We start from the raw sequence: 25,386 nt of genomic DNA on the forward strand, positions 1-25,386 counted from the left end.
TGGGAGTAACTATGATTCTTCGGTGGGAGTAACTATGATTCTTCGGTGGGAGAAACTATGATTCTTCGGTGGGAGTAACTATGATTCTTCGGTGGGAGTAACTATGATTCTTCGGTGGGGGTAACTATGATTCTTCGGTGGGAGTAACTATGATTCTTCGGTGGTAGTAACTATGATTCTTCGATGGGAGTAACTATGATTCTTCGGTGGGAGTAACTATGATTCTTCCGTGGGAGTAACTATTATTCTTCGGTGGGAGTAACTATGATTCTTCGGTGGGAGTAAGTATGATTCTTCGGTGGGAGTAACTATGATTCTTCGGTGGGAGTAACTATGATTCTTCTGTGGGAGTAACTATGATTCTTCGGTGGGAGTAACTATGATTTTTCGGTGGGAGTAACTATGATTCTTCGGTGGGAGTAACTATGATTCTTCGATGGGAGTAACTATGATTCTTCGGTGGGAGTAACTATGATTCTTCCGTGGGAGTAACTATTATTCTTCGGTGGGAGTAACTATGATTCTTCGGTGGGAGTAACTATGATTCTTCGATGGGAGTAACTATGATTCTTCGGTGGGGGTAACTATGATTCTTCTGTGGGAGTAACTATTATTCTTCGGTGGGAGTAACTATGATTCTTCGGTGGGAGTAACTATGATTCTTCGGTGGGAGTAAGTATGATTCTTCGGTGGGAGTAACTATGATTCTTCGGTGGGAGTAACTATGATTCTTCTGTGGGAGTAACTATGATTCTTCGGTGGGAGTAACTATGATTTTTCGGTGGGAGTAACTATGATTCTTCGGTGGGAGTAACTATGATTCTTCGGTGGGAGTAACTATGATTCTTCGGTGGGAGTAACTATGATTCTTCGGTGGGAGTAACTATGATTCTTCGGTGGGAGTAACTATGATTCTTCGGTGGGGGTAACTATGATTCTTCGGTGGGAGTAACTATTGTTCTTATCTCTCTTTTTCTCCTCGTTTTTTCCCGTAGCTCACACCAACACTACGCGTGATAGATGCGCCACCACTTCGAATGCAAATCAATTCAAAATTAAATAAAAATCCGTTACACACCCCCCTATGATAACAAAAAAATTTAAATTAAACATAATTAAAATTTTTTCCATAAGATGTATCCCACCTAAGAAAAAGGAAAGAAATTGTAAATAAAAAAAGATTCCAGTCATACTCCAGAATTTTCTAAGGAGTAAACAACAAAAGGATTTTGAGAGCCATTTTCGTGAAACAGGAAAAGTCTCTTTGAATAGGAATTCGAATCCAAGAATTTGCAGATTCAGAGAGTCACGAACAAAAACATCCTCCATCGGGAGAATATGAAACCTCTGACTGCTAATCGACGAAGGGCTAAAGTTAAATGTTAAAATCGGGAATAAAATGTCAAAATCTGGAAGTAAACGTCAGAATCGAGAAAAAATTGTCAAAATCAGGGTTTTATTGTGTGCACACGTCGTAATTGGGAAAAAAAAACAAATTGTCCTGAGTCGGAAAAAAGCCTACTCATCCACTCACCACATTCATACCACATACACGAGATCACTCATACGTCATATTCTCTCTCTCAGGCACATAGACTTAAAAAAATCATTCGTCGGTACTACTGTCTCCACGATCATCACCCCGAAACGGCTTCAGATCTTTAACGTGCCAGTTTCCTAGGTTTTGATGACTCTCAGCCTCCGCTAATCTATATACGAGACGAGAGATAACCTTGGTGACGATACATGAAACATATTTTGGAGCCAGTTTACTGGAAAAGTGCTTTGATGCGTCTGAAAGTACATAATTGCGTTTCCACACCCGGTCACCTACTTGATAGGAATCAGCAGGACGGCGTCGTAAATTATACGTGTGAGAATTTCTTTTATATGCGGCGGTTAGTTTTTGACGCACTGTCTTGTAGATTTCAGACAAGCCCTCCAAATTTTCAAAATATTGGCTCCGGTCAGGGTTCGTTAAATCAACTTTCGATGGGTCGCTGTTCCTCTCATAAAAATCTCTTGAAATTGGTACGTACCGACCAAAATTTATATACGTAGGAGATAATCCGGTGGCTTCATGAATGGCCGTTCGAAGCGCAAACCCAATTTTTGGTAAATGGACGTCCCAATATCGATGATTATTATCCTTAATGTAGGAACGAATAGCAGCCCCGGCTACTCTGTTCACTCGTTCTACGCTGTTTGTTTGGGGATGGTATTTTGCGTTATACCAAATCTTACATTTGTACAAATCCGCTAGCTTCTGAAAATCACGCGAAACAAATTGAGTACCATTGTCGCAGGTGATGATTTGAGGGACACCAAACATCAAAAAGACGTTTTCTTCTACAAATTTGATAATTGACTTGGAATTTGCCTTACGAAGAGGATGTAATAAAATGAACTTGCTGAACCAATCACAGACCATTAAAATATAACAATGCCCCTGCATACTACGAGGAAGAGGACCTAAAATATCAAGTGAAATCAATTGCCATGGGAAAGTAGCCTTCTTAGAAGAACCCATCAATCCGGGAGCAGCTACATTAGTTGCCTTTTGAGCTGAACAAGTTGAACATCGAGAGACATATCGTTTAACATCAGTTTGCATGCCAGGCCAAAAATAGAGTTCTTGTATCCGTTCCAGAGTTTTATATGATCCAAGGTGAGCTGCTAGAGGAGAGTCGTGGCATTCACGAAGCACTTCCAGCCGTTGTGACTTGGGTACTACTATTCGCCAACTTGGAAGGACATTTGGGACTCGATACCGAGGCCTCGCATGTTTATATAGGACACCATCCTTAACTAAATAATCCGGATAATCGTTTGGACGTTCCTCGAGATTTTTAAGCATGCTATGGTACCACTTATCTGTGTTTGCCGGCCTCACCTGAATTACAGCAACCTCTGGCAGTGGCGCTCGACTTAAGGCATCCGGCACCACGTTCATAAAACCCTTTCGGTGTTCTAAAACAAACTCAAACTGTTGCAGCTTCACTGCCCACCTTGCCAATCTACCACTGGGATCCTTTAAGTTGTTAAGCCACAGGAGACTGTGATGATCAGTTACTACAGTGAATTTTGCCCCCTCAATATACGGCCTGAATTTATCTATCCCGAATAGAACTGCCAGGCATTCTCTTTCGGTTACCGAATATTTTTTCTCAGCCGGCGAAAGAGTGCGACTAGCGTAAGCTATCACTAACTCACCTCCTTTGCTATCTGGTTGTGTTAGAACCGCTGCCACTCCCACATCCGAAGCATCACTCTGGATGGTAAAGGGTTTAGAAAAATCTGGGCTTACCAACAAAGGAGCGTTTATCAAGGCATTTTTGAGTTGGTGGAAACAATTATCCGCTTCCTGCGTCCACACCAACCTATTTCTTTTTCGCTTGCCCAGGAGAAGAGCTGTTAAAGGAGAGGTGAAATCTGAAAATTTCGGAATAAAGCGCCTGTACCAGCCGCAGAGCCCAAGAAATCGTTTCATTTCTGTGACTGTTTGGGGTTTAGGAAATTCCGCCATGGCGGCGACTTTTTCTGGATCTGTATGCAAACCTGATTTATCCACAACAAAACCAAGGTACTTTAAAGATGGTAGGCAGTACTCACACTTCTCTGCATTGATGGTTAAGTTGGCTTCTTTCAAGCGTTGGTAAACCTCCCTAAGCACTTGAAGATGTTGTTCAAACGTTGGTGTCGAGATAACAATGTCATCCAAAAAAACAAACACATATGGTTCCAACGAAGGACCTAACACTTGGTCCATTAGACGTTGCAAAGTCTGAGGAGCATTCGACAGACCAAACGGTAGCACCACGAATTCATAAAGCCCTCGAGAGGGAACAACAAAGGCAGTCTTTTCGCAGGACGTATCCTCTAAGGGAATTTGCCAAAAAGCGGACTTAAGATCAATTTTTGATAGATACCGTGCTCCAGTTAACATGTTTAAGATGTAATCGACTTTAGGTAAAGGGTAAGCATCTGGTTTGGTCACAGAGTTAAGTTTTCGACCGTCGAAGCAAAAGCGCTTCTCACCGTTTGTTTTATTTACCAATAAAACAGGAGAGGACCAAGGACTCGATGAAGGCCGCACAACTCCCAACTCCAACATCTTGTCTAGTTCCCGATTGAGGTGAACCAGCATGTAAGGTGAGATCTGATGATGACGTTGCTTAATTGGTCGCGCATTACCAGTATCTATAAAATGAACGGTTCGTGTGGTTCTTCCCAATTTCGTACCTTTTTCCCACGATAACTCATAGAAGAGATTTTTGACCTTCTGAAGCTCTGACATTTGAGACGGACTTAAGTCCTGTAGTGAACGAATACCTTGCATCGCCGCCACTAAGATATCATCTTGACGATTAACTGCCCTAATAGAATCCTTACTCTGCGCCGTACAGCTAAAAGAAGAAAAATCAATCGCTAAGCCAAACTGACGGCAAAAATCACTGCCAAAAATAACTGAATGTTTGAGAGATGGAACTACCCAAAACTTAATCGTACGCGAGATACCATCGACAGTAACCGGAAAATATACATACCCCACTACCTGCTGTTGTACACCATCAGCAGTCCCTACAGTGGATGCCTCCGATTCATAAATGGATAGATTTAGATGATCTAACAAACCAAGTCCTTCCCCACCAACGATAGAATGAGTCGCGCCGCTGTCAAGTAGTCCTGTAATTGAATTTCCCAAAACTTCTACTGCCAAATAAGGTCGATTATCATGAGATCTCTCTACAAGTAAAGTATTAATTGTTTCCTTCCCTGAAACTAATCGCTGTGAACACGTAGTTTGGCTAGGGGCCTTAGGGAAGTAACGAAAGCGGTGGCCCGATGGTAAGCGCTTTCCCCCACTTAGTTTTCCGGCCTACACCGTGGGCAGTTAGGGTGGATGACACCTACTTTTCCACAGCCAGCACAAGTAGGTTTTTTCGGGGTTTTATTAGGACATTCACGCCGAAAATGACCCGGTTTCCGACATGCATAACATGTCAATTCACTTTTTTGGTGTGGAGAAGAAATGTTAGAGGTATTACGAAATTGAGGGGTCGAGAATAACTTATTTTCTTGGTTATCCCCGTCTGGACAAGCTAAATCGGGTTCTAGCAGAGCGATGCTTCGCCGCGGAGGTGGTCGAAATTTTTCCTGATTGGCTAAAACGCTTTCCAGGGTCCTACAGATATCCGACAACTGAGTAAACGTTTTAATGTCGTGCAAAGCGAGGTGGGTTTGGAAAACCGGTAAGAGATTACGACGAATTATATGCAATTGGGAAATTTCAGGTGGAATATCCGACAACCGATTAAATAAATTGCGCATAGTCGCCAGATACAAAACAACTGACTCACGAGATCCCTGCGTTCGATTATGAATTTCCTTAAGAAGTTCCTGATCATAATCTGGCGGCAAAAAATCTCGCTTTAAAGCCTGAACCAGCTGATCCCACGAACTGACTGATGGTTTTATCGATCTATACCACAAAAGTGCCTTTCCATCGAATAAATCTACAGCGGACCTAAATAATTCCGCTTTTGAGGTATTTCGAGCCACTCGCAATTCCTCTATCCGTTGTAAAAACCCATTGACCGAATCATGCTGAGACTTACCATCAAAAGTTACATTCCACTTGTGTACCGGAGTAGGCTTAAGGATCGTAGTGTTCTGGTTGACTCCCGCCGGACTCGCGGTCGCATCATCTGGAGGTAGAGAGGTTTGTTCCACCATTTCATACCTGGTTTCATCCAATGCTTCCGCCATCGCCATTTGATCATGTTTGAATTCTTGCACAGCTACGGGCGCCGTCGCTGGGAATCGATGTAAGCGACCCATTACATGATAGTACTTGGTGAGAAGTCTCCTGTTCCCATCCCCCCGTCGACCATCAAAAGAATCCAACAAGGCTCGGATATCACTTAGTGTTGTTTCAACCTCCGTTTTTTCCGCCTCAAAATCGAAATTGGGATTAGCATACATGACTTCACCACGATTCAAATCTTCTCGTAATCTCCGTCGCAGCTGTTTACGCTTTGTATCTAGATCTAAGCGATCGGGCGTAACCCCCCGCACTTTTAACTCGTGATTAACTTCGCTCGATTTCAAAAAATTTGGTTCCATATTAAAATAGGATCCTGTCATCATAAACGCAGTTTAAAGGACTCTACGAAACGTTGGGCGCCAAAAATTATGTAACCTACTTACCGGATTTCAAATAAATGCTACTTTATTGTTACCTCACGAAGTGGGTTTCAACCCGAGCCCAATAAAACTACGTTTACGACAAATGATATTATTAAAGATATTACATACGATAAGCTAATCACTGTTAAAATATGCGGAAGGGCACCTCTTCTCTCCTCAGCGTAGGCGGCGGAGGCTCCTGACTCTTCCTTCGGTTCTCAGGTCCCGTCTCTTCCCGAAAATCTTCCTTCAAAAGCCCCTGAACTTGATTCTCTTCCTCCCGAGCTCCTCACTCGCTCCCGCCCCGCTATCTCCTCCGTTCTTATCTCTCTTTTTCTCCCCGTTTTTTCCCGTAGCTCACACCAACACTACGCGTGATAGATGCGCCACCACTTCGAATCCAAATCAATTCAAAATTAAATAAAAATCCGTTACACATGTTGGGTGTCATTTCACGCGGAATTTCCTCAGGATTACGATTCCGTATTCGCTTTTGACGTATCTCTTCAAATAAGCTAGAAAAATACAATTTTGTCTGCCCCCCTTATTTTTTCGAATTTTCAAAACTGGTCCGTTTTCGACCATGTTGGGTGTCATTTCACGCGGAATTTCCTCAGGATTATGATTCCGTATTCGCTTTTGACGTATCTCTTCAAATATGCGAGAAAAATGCTATTTTGTCTGCCCCCCTTATTTTTTCGAATTTTCAAAATTGGTCCGTTTTCGACCATGTTGGGTGTCATTTCACGCGGAATTTCCTCAGGATTACGATTCCGTATTCGCTTTTGACGTATCTCTTCAAATAAGCGAGAAAAATGCAATTTTGTCTGCCCCCTTATTTTTTCTAATTTTCAAAATTGGTCCGTTTTCGATCATGTTGGGTGTCATTTCACGTGGAATTTCCTCAGGATTACGATTCCGTATTCGCTTTTGACGTATCTCTTCAAATAAGCGAGAAAAATGCAATTTTGTCTGCCCCCTTATTTTTTCGAATTTTCAAAATTGGTCCGTTTTCGACCATGTTGGGTGTCATTTCACGCGGAATTTCCTCAGGATTACGATTCCGTATTCGCTTTTGACGTATCTCTTCAAATAAGGGAGAAAAATGCAATTTTGTCTGCCCCCCTCTTTTTTTCGAATTTTCAAAATTGGTCCGTTTTCGACCATGTTGGGTGTCATTTCACGCGGAATTTCCTCAGGATTACGATTCCGTATTCGCTTTTGACGTATCTCTTCAAATAAGCGAGAAAAATGCAATTTTGTCTGCCCCCTGATTTTTTCGAATTTTCAAAATTGGTCCGTTTTCGACCATGTTGGGTGTCATTTCACGCGGAATTTCCTCAGGATTACGATTCCGTATTCGCTTTTGACGTATCTCTTCAAATAAGCGAGAAAAATGCAATTTTGTCTGCCCCCTTATTTTTTCTAATTTTCAAAATTGGTCCGTTTTCGATCATGTTGGGTGTCATTTCACGCGGAATTTCCTCAGGATTACGATTCCGTATTCGCTATTGTCGTATCTTTTCAAATAAGTGAGAAAAATGCAATTTTGTCTGCCCCCCTAATTTTTTCGAATTTTCAAAATTGGTCCATTTTCGACCATGTTGGGTGTCATTTCACGCGGAATTTCCTCAGGATTACGATTCCGTATTCGCTATTGTCGTATCTTTTCAAATAAGTGAGAAAAATGCAATTTTGTCTGCCCCCCTCTTTTTTTCGAATTTTCAAAATTGGTCCGTTTTCGACCATGTTGGGTGTCATTTCACGCGGAATTTCCTCAGGATTACGATTCCGTATTCGCTTTTGACGTATCTCTTCAAATAAGCGAGAAAAATGCAATTTTGTCTGCCCCCTGATTTTTTCGAATTTTCAAAATTGGTCCGTTTTCGACCATGTTGGGTGTCATTTCACGCGGAATTTCCTCAGGATTACGATTCCGGATTCGCTTTTGACGTATCTCTTCAAATAAGCGAGAAAAATGCAATTTTGTCTGCCCCCCTCTTTTTTTCGAATTTTCAAAATTGGTCCGTTTTCGACCATGTTGGGTGTCATTTCACGCGGAATTTCCTCAGAATTACGATTCCGTATTCGCTATTGTCGTATCTTTTCAAATAAGTGGGAAAAATGCAATTTTGTCTGCCCCCCTAATTTTTTCGAATTTTCAAAATTGGTCCATTTTCGACCATGTTGGGTGTCATTTCACGCGGAATTTCCTCAGGATTACGATTCCGTATTCGCTTTTGACGTATCTCTTCAAATAAGCGAGAAAAATGCAATTTTGTCTGCCCCCCTCTTTTTTTCGAATTTTCAAAATTGGTCCGTTTTCGACCATGTTGGGTGTCATTTCACGCGGAATTTCCTCAGGATTACGATTCCGTATTCGCTTTTGACGTATCTCTTCAAATAAGCGAGAAAAATGCAATTTTGTCTGCCCCCCTCTTTTTTTCGAATTTTCAAAATTGGTCCGTTTTCGACCATGTTGGGTGTCATTTCACGCGGAATTTCCTCAGGATTACGATTCCGTATTCGCTATTGTGGTATCTTTTCAAATAAGTGAGAAAAATGCAATTTTGTCTGCCCCCCTTATTTTTTCGAATTTTCAAAATTGGTTCATTTTCGACCATGTTGGGTGTCATTTCACGCGGAATTTCCTCAGGATTACGATTCCGTTTTCGCTATTGTCGTATCTTTTCAAAAAAGTGAGAAAAATGCAATTTTGTCTGCCCCCCTCTTTTTTTCGAATTTTCAAAATTGGTCCGTTTTCGACCATGTTGGGTGTCATTTCACGCGGAATTTCCTCAGGATTACGATTCCGTATTCGCTTTTGACGTATCTCTTCAAATAAGCGAGAAAAATGCAATTTTGTCTGCCCCCCTCTTTTTTTCGAATTTTCAAAATTGGTCCATTTTCGACCATGTTGGGTGTCATTTCACGCGGAATTTCCTCAGGATTACGATTCCGTATTCGCTTTTGACGTATCTCTTCAAATAAGCTAGAAAAATACAATTTTGTCTGCCCCCCTTATTTTTTCGAATTTTCAAAACTGGTCCGTTTTCGACCATGTTGGGTGTCATTTCACGCGGAATTTCCTCAGGATTACGATTCCGTATTCGCTTTTGACGTATCTCTTCAAATAAGCGAGAAAAATGCAATTTTGTCTGCCCCCTTATTTTTTCGAATTTTCAAAATTGGTCCGTTTTCGACCATGTTGGGTGTCATTTCACGCGGAATTTCCTCAGGATTACGATTCCGTTTTCGCTATTGTCGTATCTTTTCAAATAAGTGAGAAAAATGCAATTTTGTCTGCCCCCCTCTTTTTTTCGAATTTTCAGAATTGGTCCATTTTCGACCATGTTGGGTGTCATTTCACGCGGAATTTCCTCAGGATTACGATTCCGTATTCGCTTTTGACGTATCTCTTCAAATAAGCTAGAAAAATACAATTTTGTCTGCCCCCCTTATTTTTTCGAATTTTCAAAACTGGTCCGTTTTCGACCATGTTGGGTGTCATTTCACGCGGAATTTCCTCAGGATTATGATTCCGTATTCGCTTTTGACGTATCTCTTCAAATATGCGAGAAAAATGCTATTTTGTCTGCCCCCCTTATTTTTTCGAATTTTCAAAATTGGTCCGTTTTCGACCATGTTGGGTGTCATTTCACGCGGAATTTCCTCAGGATTACGATTCCGTATTCGCTTTTGACGTATCTCTTCAAATAAGCGAGAAAAATGCAATTTTGTCTGCCCCCTTATTTTTTCTAATTTTCAAAATTGGTCCGTTTTCGATCATGTTGGGTGTCATTTCACGTGGAATTTCCTCAGGATTACGATTCCGTATTCGCTTTTGACGTATCTCTTCAAATAAGCGAGAAAAATGCAATTTTGTCTGCCCCCTTATTTTTTCGAATTTTCAAAATTGGTCCGTTTTCGACCATGTTGGGTGTCATTTCACGCGGAATTTCCTCAGGATTACGATTCCGTATTCGCTATTGTCGTATCTTTTCAAATAAGTGAGAAAAATGCAATTTTGTCTGCCCCCCTTATTTTTTCGAATTTTCAAAATTGGTCCATTTTCGACCATGTTGGGTGTCATTTCACGCGGAATTTCCTCAGGATTACGATTCCGTATTCGCTTTTGACGTATCTCTTCAAATAAGCTAGAAAAATACAATTTTGTCTGCCCCCCTTATTTTTTCGAATTTTCAAAACTGGTCCGTTTTCGACCATGTTGGGTGTCATTTCACGCGGAATTTCCTCAGGATTATGATTCCGTATTCGCTTTTGACGTATCTCTTCAAATATGCGAGAAAAATGCTATTTTGTCTGCCCCCCTTATTTTTTCGAATTTTCAAAATTGGTCCGTTTTCGATCATGTTGGGTGTCATTTCACGCGGAATTTCCTCAGGATTACGATTCCGTATTCGCTATTGTCGTATCTTTTCAAATAAGTGAGAAAAATGCAATTTTGTCTGCCCCCCTCTTTTTTTCGAATTTTCAAAATTGGTCCGTTTTCGACCATGTTGGGTGTCATTTCACGCGGAATTTCCTCAGGATTACGATTCCGTATTCGCTTTTGACGTATCTCTTCAAATAAGCGAGAAAAATGCAATTTTGTCTGCCCCCTTATTTTTTCTAATTTTCAAAATTGGTCCGTTTTCGATCATGTTGGGTGTCATTTCACGCGGAATTTCCTCAGGATTACGATTCCGTATTCGCTTTTGACGTATCTCTTCAAATAAGCGAGAAAAATGCAATTTTGTCTGCCCCCTTATTTTTTCGAATTTTCAAAATTGGTCCGTTTTCGACCATGTTGGGTGTCATTTCACGCGGAATTTCCTCAGAATTACGATTCCGTATTCGCTTTTGACGTATCTCTTCAAATAAGCGAGAAAAATGCAATTTTGTCTGCCCCCCTCTTTTTTTCGAATTTTCAAAATTGGTCCGTTTTCGACCATGTTGGGTGTCATTTCACGCGGAATTTCCTCAGAATTACGATTCCGTATTCGCTATTGTCGTATCTTTTCAAATAAGTGGGAAAAATGCAATTTTGTCTGCCCCCCTCTTTTTTTCGAATTTTCAAAATTGGTCCGTTTTCGACCATGTTGGGTGTCATTTCACGCGGAATTTCCTCAGAATTACGATTCCGTATTCGCTATTGTCGTATCTTTTCAAATAAGTGGGAAAAATGCAATTTTGTCTGCCCCCCTAATTTTTTCGAATTTTCAAAATTGGTCCATTTTCGACCATGTTGGGTGTCATTTCACGTGGAATTTCCTCAGGATTACGATTCCGTATTCGCTTTTGACGTATCTCTTCAAATAAGCGAGAAAAATGCAATTTTGTCTGCCCCCCTCTTTTTTTCGAATTTTCAAAATTGGTCCGTTTTCGACCATGTTGGGTGTCATTTCACGCGGAATTTCCTCAGGATTACGATTCCGTATTCGCTATTGTCGTATCTTTTCAAATAAGTGAGAAAAATGCTATTTTGTCTGCCCCCCTTATTTTTTCGAATTTTCAAAATTGGTCCATTTTCGACCATGTTGGGTGTCATTTCACGCGGAATTTCCTCAGGATTACGATTCCGTATTCGCTTTTGACGTATCTCTTCAAATAAGCTAGAAAAATACAATTTTGTCTGCCCCCCTTATTTTTTCGAATTTTCAAAACTGGTCCGTTTTCGACCATGTTGGGTGTCATTTCACGCGGAATTTCCTCAGGATTACGATTCCGTATTCGCTTTTGACGTATCTCTTCAAATATGCGAGAAAAATGCTATTTTGTCTGCCCCCCTTATTTTTTCGAATTTTCAAAATTGGTCCGTTTTCGACCATGTTGGGTGTCATTTCACGCGGAATTTCCTCAGGATTACGATTCCGTATTCGCTTTTGACGTATCTCTTCAAATAAGCGAGAAAAATGCAATTTTGTCTGCCCCCTTATTTTTTCTAATTTTCAAAATTGGTCCATTTTCGACCATGTTGGGTGTCATTTCACGCGGAATTTCCTCAGGATTACGATTCCATATTCGCTTTTGCCGGATCTCTTCAATTAAGCGAGAAAAATGCAAATTTGTCTGGGGGTAAGTAACTATGACTATGTACTTCAAAGGACGATTCTCGATAAACCAAGGTAGTTATCGAAGAGGTGAAAGCGGATTTGACTTCTGCGGGCCGAAATCTACAAGAAAATGTATTAAGTGAAATTTCGAAAATTTTGTTGAAAATTGGTAGAAAATTGAGGTCATTTTGCATATTTTTGAATATTTCAAAGGACGATTCTGGGAAAACCATTGAAGTTATCGAAGAAATGAAGACGGATATGACTACTGTGGTGAAAAAGGACGAAAAAGGATACTAAGAACGAAAAAAACGAAGATGGACGAAAGAGGACGAAAAAAGTCGAAAAAGGACATAAAACGGCGAAAAAGGACGAAGAAGGACGAAAAAGGATAAAAGGGACGAAAAAGGACGGAAAAGAACGAAAAAGAAACCAAAAATGAAGAGAAGGGCAAAAAGGGTAAAGAGAATTTTGGAGGGGAGTAACTATGATTCTTCGGTGGGAGTAACCATGATTCTTCGGTGGGAGTAACTATGATTCTTCGGTGGGGTATCATATGACGCGGAATTTCCTCAGGATTACGATTTCATATTCGCTTTTGCCGGATCTCTTCAATTAAGCGAGAAAAATGCAAATTTGTCTGGGGGGAAGTAACTATGACTATGTACTTCAAAGGACGATTCTCGATAAACCAAGGTAGTTATCGAAGAGGTGAAAGCGGATTTGACTTCTGCGGGCCGAAATCTACAAGAAAATGTATTAAGTGAAATTTCGAAAATTTTGTTGAAAATTGGTAGAAAATTGAGGTCATTTTGCATATTTTTGAATATTTCAAAGGACGATTCTGGGAAAACCATTGAAGTTATCGAAGAAATGAAAACGGATATGGTTTCTGTGGCCCGAAATGTGCAAGAAAATGTATTAAGTGAAATTTCGAAAATTTTGTTAAAAATTGATGTTAAATTGAGGTCATTTTGCATATTTTTGAATATTTCAAAGGACGATTCTGGGAAAACCATTGAAGTTATCGAAGAAATGAAAACGGATATGGCTTCTGCGGCCCGAAATGTGCAAGAAAATGTATTAAGAAAAATTTCGAAAATTTTGTTAAAAATTGATGGGAAATTGAGGTCATTTATTATTATTATTATTATTATTTGATAATATAGAGTAGAGTTCCTTTGGAACTATATAACTCAATAGAATATCAATGTGTCTTGTATTACCATTGAAAGAACTCATCAATGCGATTCTTAAACAAATTAACATTTTCCACATCTATTATTTCCGTAGGTAACCTGTTCCAACTTTTTATTACACGAACCGGAAAAAAGTTTTTCATAATGTCGGTTTTAAATTTTGGTACGGACAGTGACAAACTATGCCCTCTTAATCTTTGGGATCCTCTAATCTGAAAAATTTGGTGACCTTCCTTTCCAAGTTTCAAGATTTTATAGTGAACCAAGGGCTATAAGGTTATATGGCCATCATAAAATTATCCCATTGTGTCGAAGTTAAGTTGTTTACAATAGAAAAGGTTTTAGGGTCGTAAATAACGAGTCCACTACAGCTCGACCGGCTCTTGCGGTTTCGTTCAGGGGCGGCTTTCACTAAATATGAAAATCCACCACTCCACTATTTCTTTGCTACCTGCAGCCGCTGAGGGTTCCGAAATAACCACTCGCTTTGAAAGCCGGCCCTGTTAAATATGAGCAAGAAATGTTTAGAAGATGATTTATTGCCAACCGGTAAGCTTAGTGCGAACCACACAAAGGGGGTATTTATTTGCGGTCAACTAATTTTATGATGGCCATATAACCTTATACCTCTTGGTTCACTATAAATGTATGTATCAAGTCCCCTCTTAGTCTACGATCTGAAAGTGTTATCAATTTCATATGTTTTAGACGTGTGTTATAATTGGGTCTTCTAGCGCCAAAGCACCATCTAGTAAACTTACGTTGCACTTTTTCATAAGTAGAGAGCGGAAAATATGCACCAAAATTTTGAGAAATATGATCATATGATATGCACCAAATTTATGCAAATATGCAGTAACTTTCTTAATATATGCAGAGATATGCAGATGCATATGCTCCAAAAATTAAAAAAAAAGCGAACTAAATTTATTTATAAAATACAAAAACAGGGTTCCCGAGCTTACGTTTTATTACAAAAAATACAGAAATAGCATTGCAAAGTGTTTAATTACATCTCACTAACACATAAATCACGTTTTTAAAGATAATATTCTGATACTAAAAAATAAATATAAATAGGACAAATTAAAAAATAGTAGTAATCCACTATTTAATTACTATTTTGGTAACAATTTATTTTTAGATTTTTTTCGAAATATTCTAACAAAAAGTTTTTCCGGTGATTCTAAATTAAGTATAAGTATTTGCAAATAGAAAAACTGCGGTCCACAGATGTAAAAATACTTACCGGTTTAGGGCAGGCGCGACAAAACACAGTTCGTTCTTGAAGAATAAGTTCAGGAAAAGGTTTAATCCATAAATTAATTTGAGTTCTCTTCGACATATTGATTCACCTGTATCCCTTTAAATGCTTCCAATACAAACTCACGATGAAAAATAATAGTATAACGTCCCTTAGACCACCACTTAACCAACGAACAAAAATTTTGGGAATGAACGGTATTTCCAAAAGTAATTAGGGCGCGAATTTACCTGGAAGGATGGCTTAATACCCAGTGGTGTTTCCAAATTACCATAAAACCCAAACCTTTCCTAGTTATTTGAAACTCAGGACAATATTTGCAATATGATTCATAAAATTTCGTCTTTCTAGATAAATTCCGATAGAATGACGATAATTTTTTTTTCAAATTAGTACAAAAATTGATAAAAATGCAAAATATGCACCCGTTTGGTGAAATATGCAACAGAAGGCAAATATATGCAAATATGCAATTTTTTTATAGCTGTATTCATTTTTAATTAGCATGATTCGTTCACATAGTAAATATCAAGACTTATATGCAAAAAATAACGAATATGCAAATTTCATAAAATCCGCTCTCTATTCATAAGTTTCAAGATCCTGAATTCTATTTGGGTACCAAACAACATTCGCAAATTCTAAAATTGGGCGAACATATGTTTTAAAAATCTTTGCCATTAAAGAAATATTCTTTTTTGAAAACGTTTTATATAAGGTGTACATTCTTAAATTAGCTTTTTTTACTTGTTTTATTATGTGATTTGTCCATGTTAGATTTCTGTGAATTTGAACTCCTAAATCATTATGTTCTGTGACTCTCGATAGACATTCACCTTGTATTTGATAATTTATGTTCGATTTATCCTTACCAATGCGAAGGACTTTACATTTAGATTTATTGAGTGGAATACCCCATTGTTGTCCCCAGTCAAAGATAACGTTAATATCATTTTGTAAAACAGATGCATTAGAAATATGATTGTACACTTTGATATCATCGGCATACATTGCACAGGAGGAAGTTATTGACTTAGGTATATCGGCTGTGTAGAGAAGAAATAACTTGGGCCCTAAAACAGAACCTTGTGGTACTCCACTTAATACATCGAATATATCACTGAAACCATTTCCAACTCTAACAAAAAATTTTCTGTTCGAAAGAAAGCATTCTATCCATCTTAATAAATTTCCACTAATACCATAAGAATTTAATTTCATTAGTAGTAACTTTAAAGGCACTTTATCGAATGCCTTTGAAAAATCTAAGTAGACAACATCAACAGTTTCAGAGTTATCTAAAGCTTTCGACCAATCGTTAATGCAAGTTAACAGATTTTGCTCAACAGATCTACCTTTAAGAAACCCAAATTGTTGCCTAGGAATTAATTCATATTTTTGCAGATAGAGATCTAGCTGATCAACTATTATGCTTTCCATAATTTTAACTACTGGAGATGTGAGACTAATCGGTCTATAGTTTTTAACATCAAACCTATTACCACTTTTATAAATGGGCCGTATAAGAGCGATTTTCCAGTCGTTTGGTAGAATTGACATTTTATAGGACTGATCCATTATAATGTGTAAAGGAATTGCAAGTAATTGACTGCAGTGTTTAAATACAGCTGGGGATATCATGTCTGGTCCAGGACAAGATGATGGTTTAATCAACTCTAACTTTTTAGAGATCATATTAATCTCAAATGTGATATCAGAAAGGGTTCCATCTGTATGACTTTTAATAGGTAACGGTGGTTTATGACTGATATTGTTATATGATTCTGAGAAAAATTTTGCCAACAAATTTGCAGTTTCATTATCACTCATGGTTTTAGAGTTATCTGGACGATTTAACCTCAATTCCTTTGTTACCGACGACAATGCACGTTTTATATATTTGAATACTACCTTAGGATTCTCGCTACTTACAATACTTTCTTCATAGTTATTTCTAGCTTTCTTGATTTCTTTGATTAGTGTGTTCGAAAAAATCCTGTGTGATATGTAATCTTCTGCTAATTTAGTCCTTCTGTATTTTTGCCACATTGCTTTCTTGCGTTTTATTAAATTAAATATGTAACTACAGTAGACGCCGCTTAATATGATCACGGTTAATGTTATCAACCGCTTAGTGTGATCAAAATGGCTTGGAACGGTCCCACGCAATACTAATGCATTACAGTTTTTCCGTTTATTGTGATCAATATTTCGCTTATTGTGATCAATCTTGTAATTCTTATACAAACGGGAATTGCTTTTTTGGAGAAGTGAGACGACTGAAACTGGTATTGTGTTTTAATGATTTCAAAAAGTACATTCTCTTATACTACTCACTTTGTACAACCACAATCAGTGACAGTTTTACGTAATCAGTGCGTTTTCGTCTTTTGAACGAACGCATTTTTTCTGTTTTAAATTAGAGTACTAATGTAGAAATGAGCACTTCGAAATGACTAGATCTCAGCTTATTATCGGTGTGATTAAACACTTTGCATATTATCAAAGCAGTTGGAGATCTTAAGACAGTATGATCGCTCCCATCATGGATGAACCAGCGTAAGGTCGCAGTTACCTTAAAAATTTCTCAGCCAAGGGAAATCGAGTGTTCCTTTCTCAGAATGGTAACCAAAATTTAAAATAAATTCTAACGTTTATGTACCTTCAGCTACAGCATAATAAACACTACTTGTTCACGATTTTGTTTTGTTTCGAGGTTTTACTGTCTCTACTGGAGGTTTTCGCTTATTATTATCAGCCGGTTAGTGTGATCAATTTGTCGGAGTCCCAAAGTGATCACATTAACCCATTAATGCCCGAGTAATTTTTTTTTTATTATTTTGATAAAAATTAGCAAAACTTAATGCAATAGCCCTTCTAAACACAAACTAGCAAAGAAAACAACTTTTTTTTTTGTTAACTATGTTTATTTTATCGTATGATATTTCATACGCTGGTCAAAAGAGTGTATGTTTAAAAAACTTTTATTGAAAAATTAATAAAAAAATACTACTTTTTTCACAAAATATTTATTATGGTGTGTGGTAGGCTCTAAAACAATGTGCTGGATGGAGGCCTACATTGCACTTAACACATACAAACTTAGCACATTTCCCACAAAAGCAGCATTTTCGTTGAGTACTGTTGCTATCTACCAGGTGGTCCACGCCATCGTATCTAATTTCGGGCAAAACGGCTCTAGTACATTTTGGTTTTGGTCCACCCAAATGTGGAGGCGATGAAAGCAAAGCTAAAACTATTCTGCGAACGAATTCTAGTAAACCAACTTTTGGATGTGCAAATCTATACAGCATCCACATATTTACAACTGCTCCGTTAAAACAAAATCTTACATATGGCCAATACCACTTTTTGGAACGTATGCGAATGCGATATAAGCCTCTCATTTTATCAAACAAATCAACTCCCCCCATTCCTTGGTTATATATGCTGACCAAAGATGGTTGTTCAATTGACACTGTACTTTTATCCTTTCTAGACCATCGCTTGCACGAACCCTTAGATAAGCATATGTCATTGTTGATTAGGTTTGTTGCTATATTAACTTGATTATTATCATGCCATCTCACCAGTGTAATACTACCTTCCTTTTCTTGTAACACATAAGAACTTCCACGTTTTTCTTTCTTCAGATCTTTGAGACGCGCTTTATCAATTCTGTCTGCTCGAATTGTACCAACGCAATTTATATCATAAGCTCGAAGATTATGGAGCAATGAAAGGGAATTAAAAAAGTTATCTAGATAAACCGTAAAAAAAAACTGTCTTACCTTTTACCGCCCAAGGTATGATTTTTCATACGCAAGCTATTGAATTCAATTTTAGGTAAAAAAAAATGCAAAACATGTGAAAAAAAATCATAAACAAAATCTACAGACTTTATTTTATATATATCGCAAGAAACATGCATGGATTTTTCTCTTGTAGAAAAAATAAAAAATTGTAAACTTACCTCTTACTCATTCTGCAAAAAATGAAGGACACCGTTTTGCAAAAACCAATATGATAATGTAACTTTGTTTTAAACAATCTCCAATGAATAAGTACTCGAAAGACCATTAAAAAAGGTAGAGTTTGATATATTTCAAAAGCCGGTTCGTTGTCTTTTGTTTTAAGTACCTAACCTCAAACAGTTCCGTTCATATGGTATGAAAAATCATACGGTGGGCAGTAATGGGTTAAGCGGTGTCCACTGTATTTATCCAAGGTTTTGACGGGTTTGATATGTACGTTTTATAATTCGAACACTCCATCTGTAGACTGAGTAAAGTTGCACAAAATGTTTGCCAGTTTTCTTCAACTGCATTTGAGGTAAGCTTGGTTTTTCAATCAATTTCAGCTAATAGTTTATTGATTTTATTGAAGTCGAGAAATGTTTTCCTGACTATCGTTCTCTTTGGCATAACATTTATACCACTCTGAACATTGAATGTAAGCAATGCATGATCCGATTTACCTATTGGTGGAAGATATTGCAAATCAGTGGCTAAATTGTCATTCGAAACAAAAATCAGATCTAAAAGGCTAGGATTTTGACCACTACGAAAACGAGTAAATTCTTCAACTATTTGAACGGCGTGAGTGTTTGATAAGAAATCAATTAAAGGTAGACAAAAAGCAGGTACATGTAAATCGTAGCTCAGTGGCCAAGAGATTTCAGAGAAATTAAAATCACCGGTAATAACAATATTGTCATATTTTTGAAACAGATCTGTGAGAAAAATGAAAAGTTCTTGGTCGTTTTCAAAGGAGGTGCTAGAGGGACAGTAAATGCACCCAAAAACAAATATAAAACTTTTAAATGTTATTAACAGGAACAAACATTCCGTTCCACGCAAAGCATTGGGGATAATGTCAACAGTGTACTGTAAAAAAATATTATTATTTAAATAAATACAAACCCCTCCACCTCTCGAATGAACTCTATCATGCCTATAAATTTTATACCCCGGAATATTAACAAGTGAGTCACTATGACTATCATTTAACCATGTTTCCGATACCGCCACAACATTTGGTTTATAAAAATGAACTATAGCTACTAATTCATCGAATTTTGCCAGTAAACTATCTAGATTTGTATAACAGCAACACCAGTTCTGAATCACGGATGTTATAGAAGAGTATGGCTCTAAAGAAAGATTGCATCTATTCATCAAGGACAATTCTGGTTGCTATTGTTTTAAAAGCAGGCTCTTTTTAAATTTCTCAACCTCACGCAAATATACAGTACACGATAAATCCCAAGCTCCATGATTTGCATCTAATAACTCCTTATCATTATTTATAGCTTTCATACAGTTTACGCATTTAAGATATTCAGCTTTGCAATCTGAATGAGAGTGATCTAACTTTTCCGAGACACCACATTTAGGACACGATTTCTGATTAGAACAATGTTTAGAAGAATGGTGGAACCCGTTACAGTTGTAACAACGCATTATTTCGACAGCATCAAAAATATAACAATGATCGTACCCTATGAATAAATCTCCAACCTTAATAAGAGTGTCATAAGAATTTTTGTCCAACTGGATTAATGCTTGGTAGACTTTGGGGTTTTTCTTAGTAGGAAAGGATTTTATTAAAGAACAATCAATACTCAGGTTGATACTGGTGCAGTTATTACGTACAGCATGTTCAATATACTCAATTATTTCTTCAGCATTATACATTTCAGTCATTCCAACAATTTTGATACGAGGCTGAACACCTTTAACTTCCTTTATATCGTAATTCTCGGACAGTTTATCAGAAGCCAACTTTTTAAAACGCAAATTCTCTTCCTTCGAAGAGAAACCTAATAAAATGCCACCATTTTTTACGTTTTTAACTTTGGAGACTTTTAAATTTGAATCAACCGTATTAATGTTTCTATTAATATCCATCTTGGTTTTGGTAGTCGATTGCTCCGTATTTTTAGGTTTTACAATTACTGCTGGCTGAGTTTTATTTTTTATAATTTCAGAATATTTTGGTGCCTCTTGAGCCGGTGCAGATAATTTCGATTCAGCGACTTTTAAAAAATTTGTCTTTAAATCCGCAAAAACAGTGTTCAGGTTATCGAGCATTTCAGTATACTTTTGCTCTAAGAGATTGTGAAGACTAGGCTGATCAATAGAAAAACATTTTTTGTTACAGTCGGCACATTTCCACGATAATCCGGGAATAGATATAAGATGTTCATATACACCATCGGAAATGTTAACACAGGAAATGTGATAACGTCTGTTACAAACACCCGCGCATTGTACAGAAAAATCAGATTCATTAATTGCTCCTAAGCAGTAACCACAAGGGGTCAACATTTTAAAGGTGCTGTTTTCACACCTTTCCTTTACAAGGTGTCAGAGCGAGAAAGATTTTTAACTAAATGTATCTAAAGTTTCTTAGTAATTCGCCTTGGCTACACAGTACACGGCGGAATGGGACTATTTGGCGCGGCCGACTTGGCGCGGCCAACTTGGCGCGGCCGACTTGGCGCGAACCATTTTGGCGCAAAGCCAACTTGGCGCAGGGACACTTTGGCGCAAGCCATCTTGGCACGAGTACGTCGGTATATAGTATAAAAAATATTTATTGTTCGTACTGTGGTTGGCACCCTGTTATTTATGCTAAATGTAGGCAATCAAATACACAGTTTCATTCGCACAAATTCCAATAACTAAATGATCCACGGAGCAAGAAGTTCCACGCTTAGGAGTATGTTTATAATGGGGTGCAGGGCGCGAAGCGCCCGTGTGTCCACTAAAAAGTCGACATTACCCCTCCACGCGTTGGAGACTATAAAAATTAGGTTATGCTGACAATTTTTATATAATTATATCTAGTTTGCTTGGTGCGGGTTCATTCGCGCCAAAGTGTCCCCGCGCCAAGTTGGCTTTGCGCCAAAATGTCTCGCGCCAAGTCGGCCGCGCCAAGTTGACCGCGCCAAGTCGGCCGCGCCGAATTGTCCTAGACCGGTACACGGTGACACAGTTCCCGCCGGCCGAAAGCCGACCGACGAGCGATAATTTCCTTATCACCAACAAAAACGACAATGCTATATAAAGATAAATACGCATTAATTAAATAAATCAATTCAAGAAATTTAGCAGTGATTTAAAGAGTTAAAAATATTATCAAATGATGCACCGCTATTAACTTAACAAATCGATATAACATTTGCTAATTAAAATTTCAATGAACTCACCGTAACACACGAAAATTCGCAGAGAGATGTACACGCCACGAATAAACGAAACGTTTCAATAAACGAAACGTTTTGCATATTTTTGAATATTTCAAAGGACGATTCTGGGAAAACCATTGAAGTTATCGAAGAAATGAAAACGGATATGACTACTGTGGCGAAAAAGGACGAAAAAGGATACTAAGAACGAAAAAGCACGAAGGTGGACGAAAGAGGACGAAAAAAGTCGAAAAAGGACATAAAACGGCGAAAAAGGACGAAGAAGGACGAAAAAGGATAAAAGGGACGAAAAAGGACGGAAAAGAACGAAAAAGAACCCAAAAATGAAGAGAAGAGCAAAAAGGGTAAAGAGAATTTTGGAGGGGAGTAACTATGATTCTTCGGTGAGAGTAACTATGATTCTTCGGTGGGAGTAACTATGATTCTTCGGTGGGAGTAACTATGATTCTTCGGTGGGAGTAACCATGATTCTTCGGTGGGAGTAACTATGATTCTTCGGTGGGAGTAACTATGATTCTTCGGTGGAAGTAACTATGATTCTTCGGTGGGAGTAACTATGACTCTTCGGTGGGAGTAACTATGATTCTTCAGTGGGAGTAACTATGATTCTTCGGTGGGAGTAACTATGATTCTTCGGTGGGAGTAACCATGATTCTTCGGTGGGAGTAACAATGATTCTTCGGTGGGAGTAACTATGATTCTTCGGTGGGAGTAACTATGATTCTTCGGTGCGAGTAACTATGATTCTTCGGTGGGAGTAACTATGATTCTTCGGTGGGAGTAACTATGACTCTTCGGTGGGAGTAACTATGATTCTTCGGTGGGAGTAACTATGATTCTTCGGTGGGAGTAACAATGATTCTTCGGTGGGAGTAACCATGATTCTTCGGTGGGAGTAACTATGATTCTTCGGTGGGAGTAACCATGATTCTTCGGTGGGAGTAACCATGATTCTTCGGTGGGAGTAACTATGATTCTTCGGTGGGAGTAACTATGATTCTTCGGTGGGAGTAACTATGATTCTTCGGTGGGAGTAACCATGATTCTTCGGTGGGAGTAACTATGATTCTTCGGTGGGAGTAACTATGATTCTTCGGTGGAAGTAACTATGATTCTTCGGTGAGAGTAACAATGATTCTTCGGTGGGAGTAACTATGATTCTTCGGTGGGAGTAACTATGATTCTTCGGTGCGAGTAACTATGATTCTTCGGTGGGAGTAACTATGATTCTTCGGTGGGAGTAACTATGATTCTTCGGTGGGAGTAACTATGATTCTTCGGTGGGAGTAACTATGATTCTTCGGTGGGAGTAACTATGATTCTTCGGTGGGAGTAACTATGACTCTTCGGTGGGAGTAACTATGATTCTTCGGTGGGAGTAACTATGATTCTTCGGTGGGAGTAACTATGACTCTTCGGTGGGAGTAACTATGATTCTTCGGTGGGAGTAACTATGATTCTTCGGTGGGAGTAACTATGATTCTTCGGTGGGAGTAACTATGATTCTTCGGTGGGAGTAACTATGATTCTTCGGTGGGAGTAACTATGATTCTTCGGTGGGAGTAACTATGATTCTTCGGTGGGAGTAACTATGATTCTTCGGTGCGAGTAACTATGATTCTTCGGTGGGAGTAACTATGATTCTTCGGTGGGAGTAACTATGATTCTTCGGTGGGAGTAACTATGATTCTTCGGTGGGAGTAACCATGATTCTTCGGTGGGAGTAACTATGATTCTTCGGTGGGAGTAACTATGATTCTTCGGTGGAAGTAACTATGATTCTTCGGTGAGAGTAACAATGATTCTTCGGTGGGAGTAACTATGATTCTTCGGTGGGAGTAACTATGATTCTTCGGTGCGAGTAACTATGATTCTTCGGTGGGAGTAACTATGATTCTTCGGTGGGAGTAACTATGATTCTTCGGTGGGAGTAACTATGATTCTTCGGTGGGAGTAACTATGACTCTTCGGTGGGAGTAACTATGATTCTTCGGTGGGAGTAACTATGATTCTTCGGTGGGAGTAACTATGACTCTTCGGTGGGAGTAACTATGATTCTTCGGTGGGAGTAACTATGATTCTTCGGTGGGAGTAACTATGATTCTTCGGTGGGAGTAACTATGATTCTTCGGTGGGAGTAACTATGATTCTTCGGTGGGAGTAACTATGATTCTTCGGTGGGAGTAACTATGATTCTTCGGTGGGAGTAACTATGATTCTTCGGTGCGAGTAACTATGATTCTTCGGTGGGAGTAACTATGATTCTTCGGTGGGAGTAACTATGACTCTTCGGTGGGAGTAACTATGATTCTTCGGTGGGAGTAACTATGATTCTTCGGTGGGAGTAACAATGATTCTTCGGTGGGAGTAACCATGATTCTTCGGTGGAAGTAACTATGATTCTTCGGTGGGAGTAACTATGATTCTTCGGTGGGAGTAACCATGATTCTTCGGTGGGAGTAACTATGATTCTTCGGTGGGAGTAACTATGATTCTTCGGTGGGAGTAACTATGATTCTTCGGTGGGAGTAACCATGATTCTTCGGTGGGAGTAACTATGATTCTTCGGTGGGAGTAACTATGATTCTTCGGTGGAAGTAACTATGATTCTTCGGTGAGAGTAACAATGATTCTTCGGTGGGAGTAACTATGATTCTTCGGTGGGAGTAACTATGATTCTTCGGTGGGAGTAACTATGATTCTTCGGTGGGAGTAACTATGATTCTTCGGTGGGAGTAACTATGATTCTTCGGTGGGAGTAACTATGATTCTTCGGTGGGAGTAACTATGATTCTTCGGTGGGAGTAACTATGACTCTTCGGTGGGAGTAACTATGATTCTTCGGTGGGAGTAACTATGATTCTTCGGTGGGAGTAACTATGACTCTTCGGTGGGAGTAACTATGATTCTTCGGTGGGAGTAACTATGATTCTTCGGTGGGAGTAACTATGATTCTTCGGTGGGAGTAACTATGATTCTTCGGTGGGAGTAACTATGATTCTTCGGTGGGAGTAACTATGATTCTTCGGTGGGAGTAACTATGATTCTTCGGTGGGAGTAACTATGATTCTTCGGTGGGAGTAACTATGATTCTTCGGTGGGAGTAACTATGATTCTTCGGTGGGAGTAACTATGATTCTTCGGTGGGAGTAACTATGATTCTTCGGTGGGAGTAACTATGATTCTTCGGTGGGAGTAACTATGATTCTTCGGTGGGAGTAACTATGATTCTTCGGTGGGAGTAACTATGATCCTTCGGTGGAAGTAACTATGATTCTTCGGTGGGAGTAACTATGATTCTTCGGTGGGAGTAACTATGACTCTTCGGTGGGAGTAACTATGATTCTTCGGTGGGAGTAACTATGATTCTTCGGTGGGAGTAACTATGACTCTTCGGTGGGTGTAACTATGATTCTTCGGTGGGAGTAACTATGATTCTTCGGTGGGAGTAACTATGATTCTTCG

Source organism: Zophobas morio, unplaced genomic scaffold (assembly GCF_036711695.1).
Source record: "Zophobas morio isolate AGI-343-1 ecotype UQ-CSIRO unplaced genomic scaffold, CSIRO_AGI_Zmor_V1 ptg000026l, whole genome shotgun sequence".
Lineage (NCBI taxonomy): Eukaryota > Metazoa > Arthropoda > Insecta > Coleoptera > Tenebrionidae > Zophobas > Zophobas morio.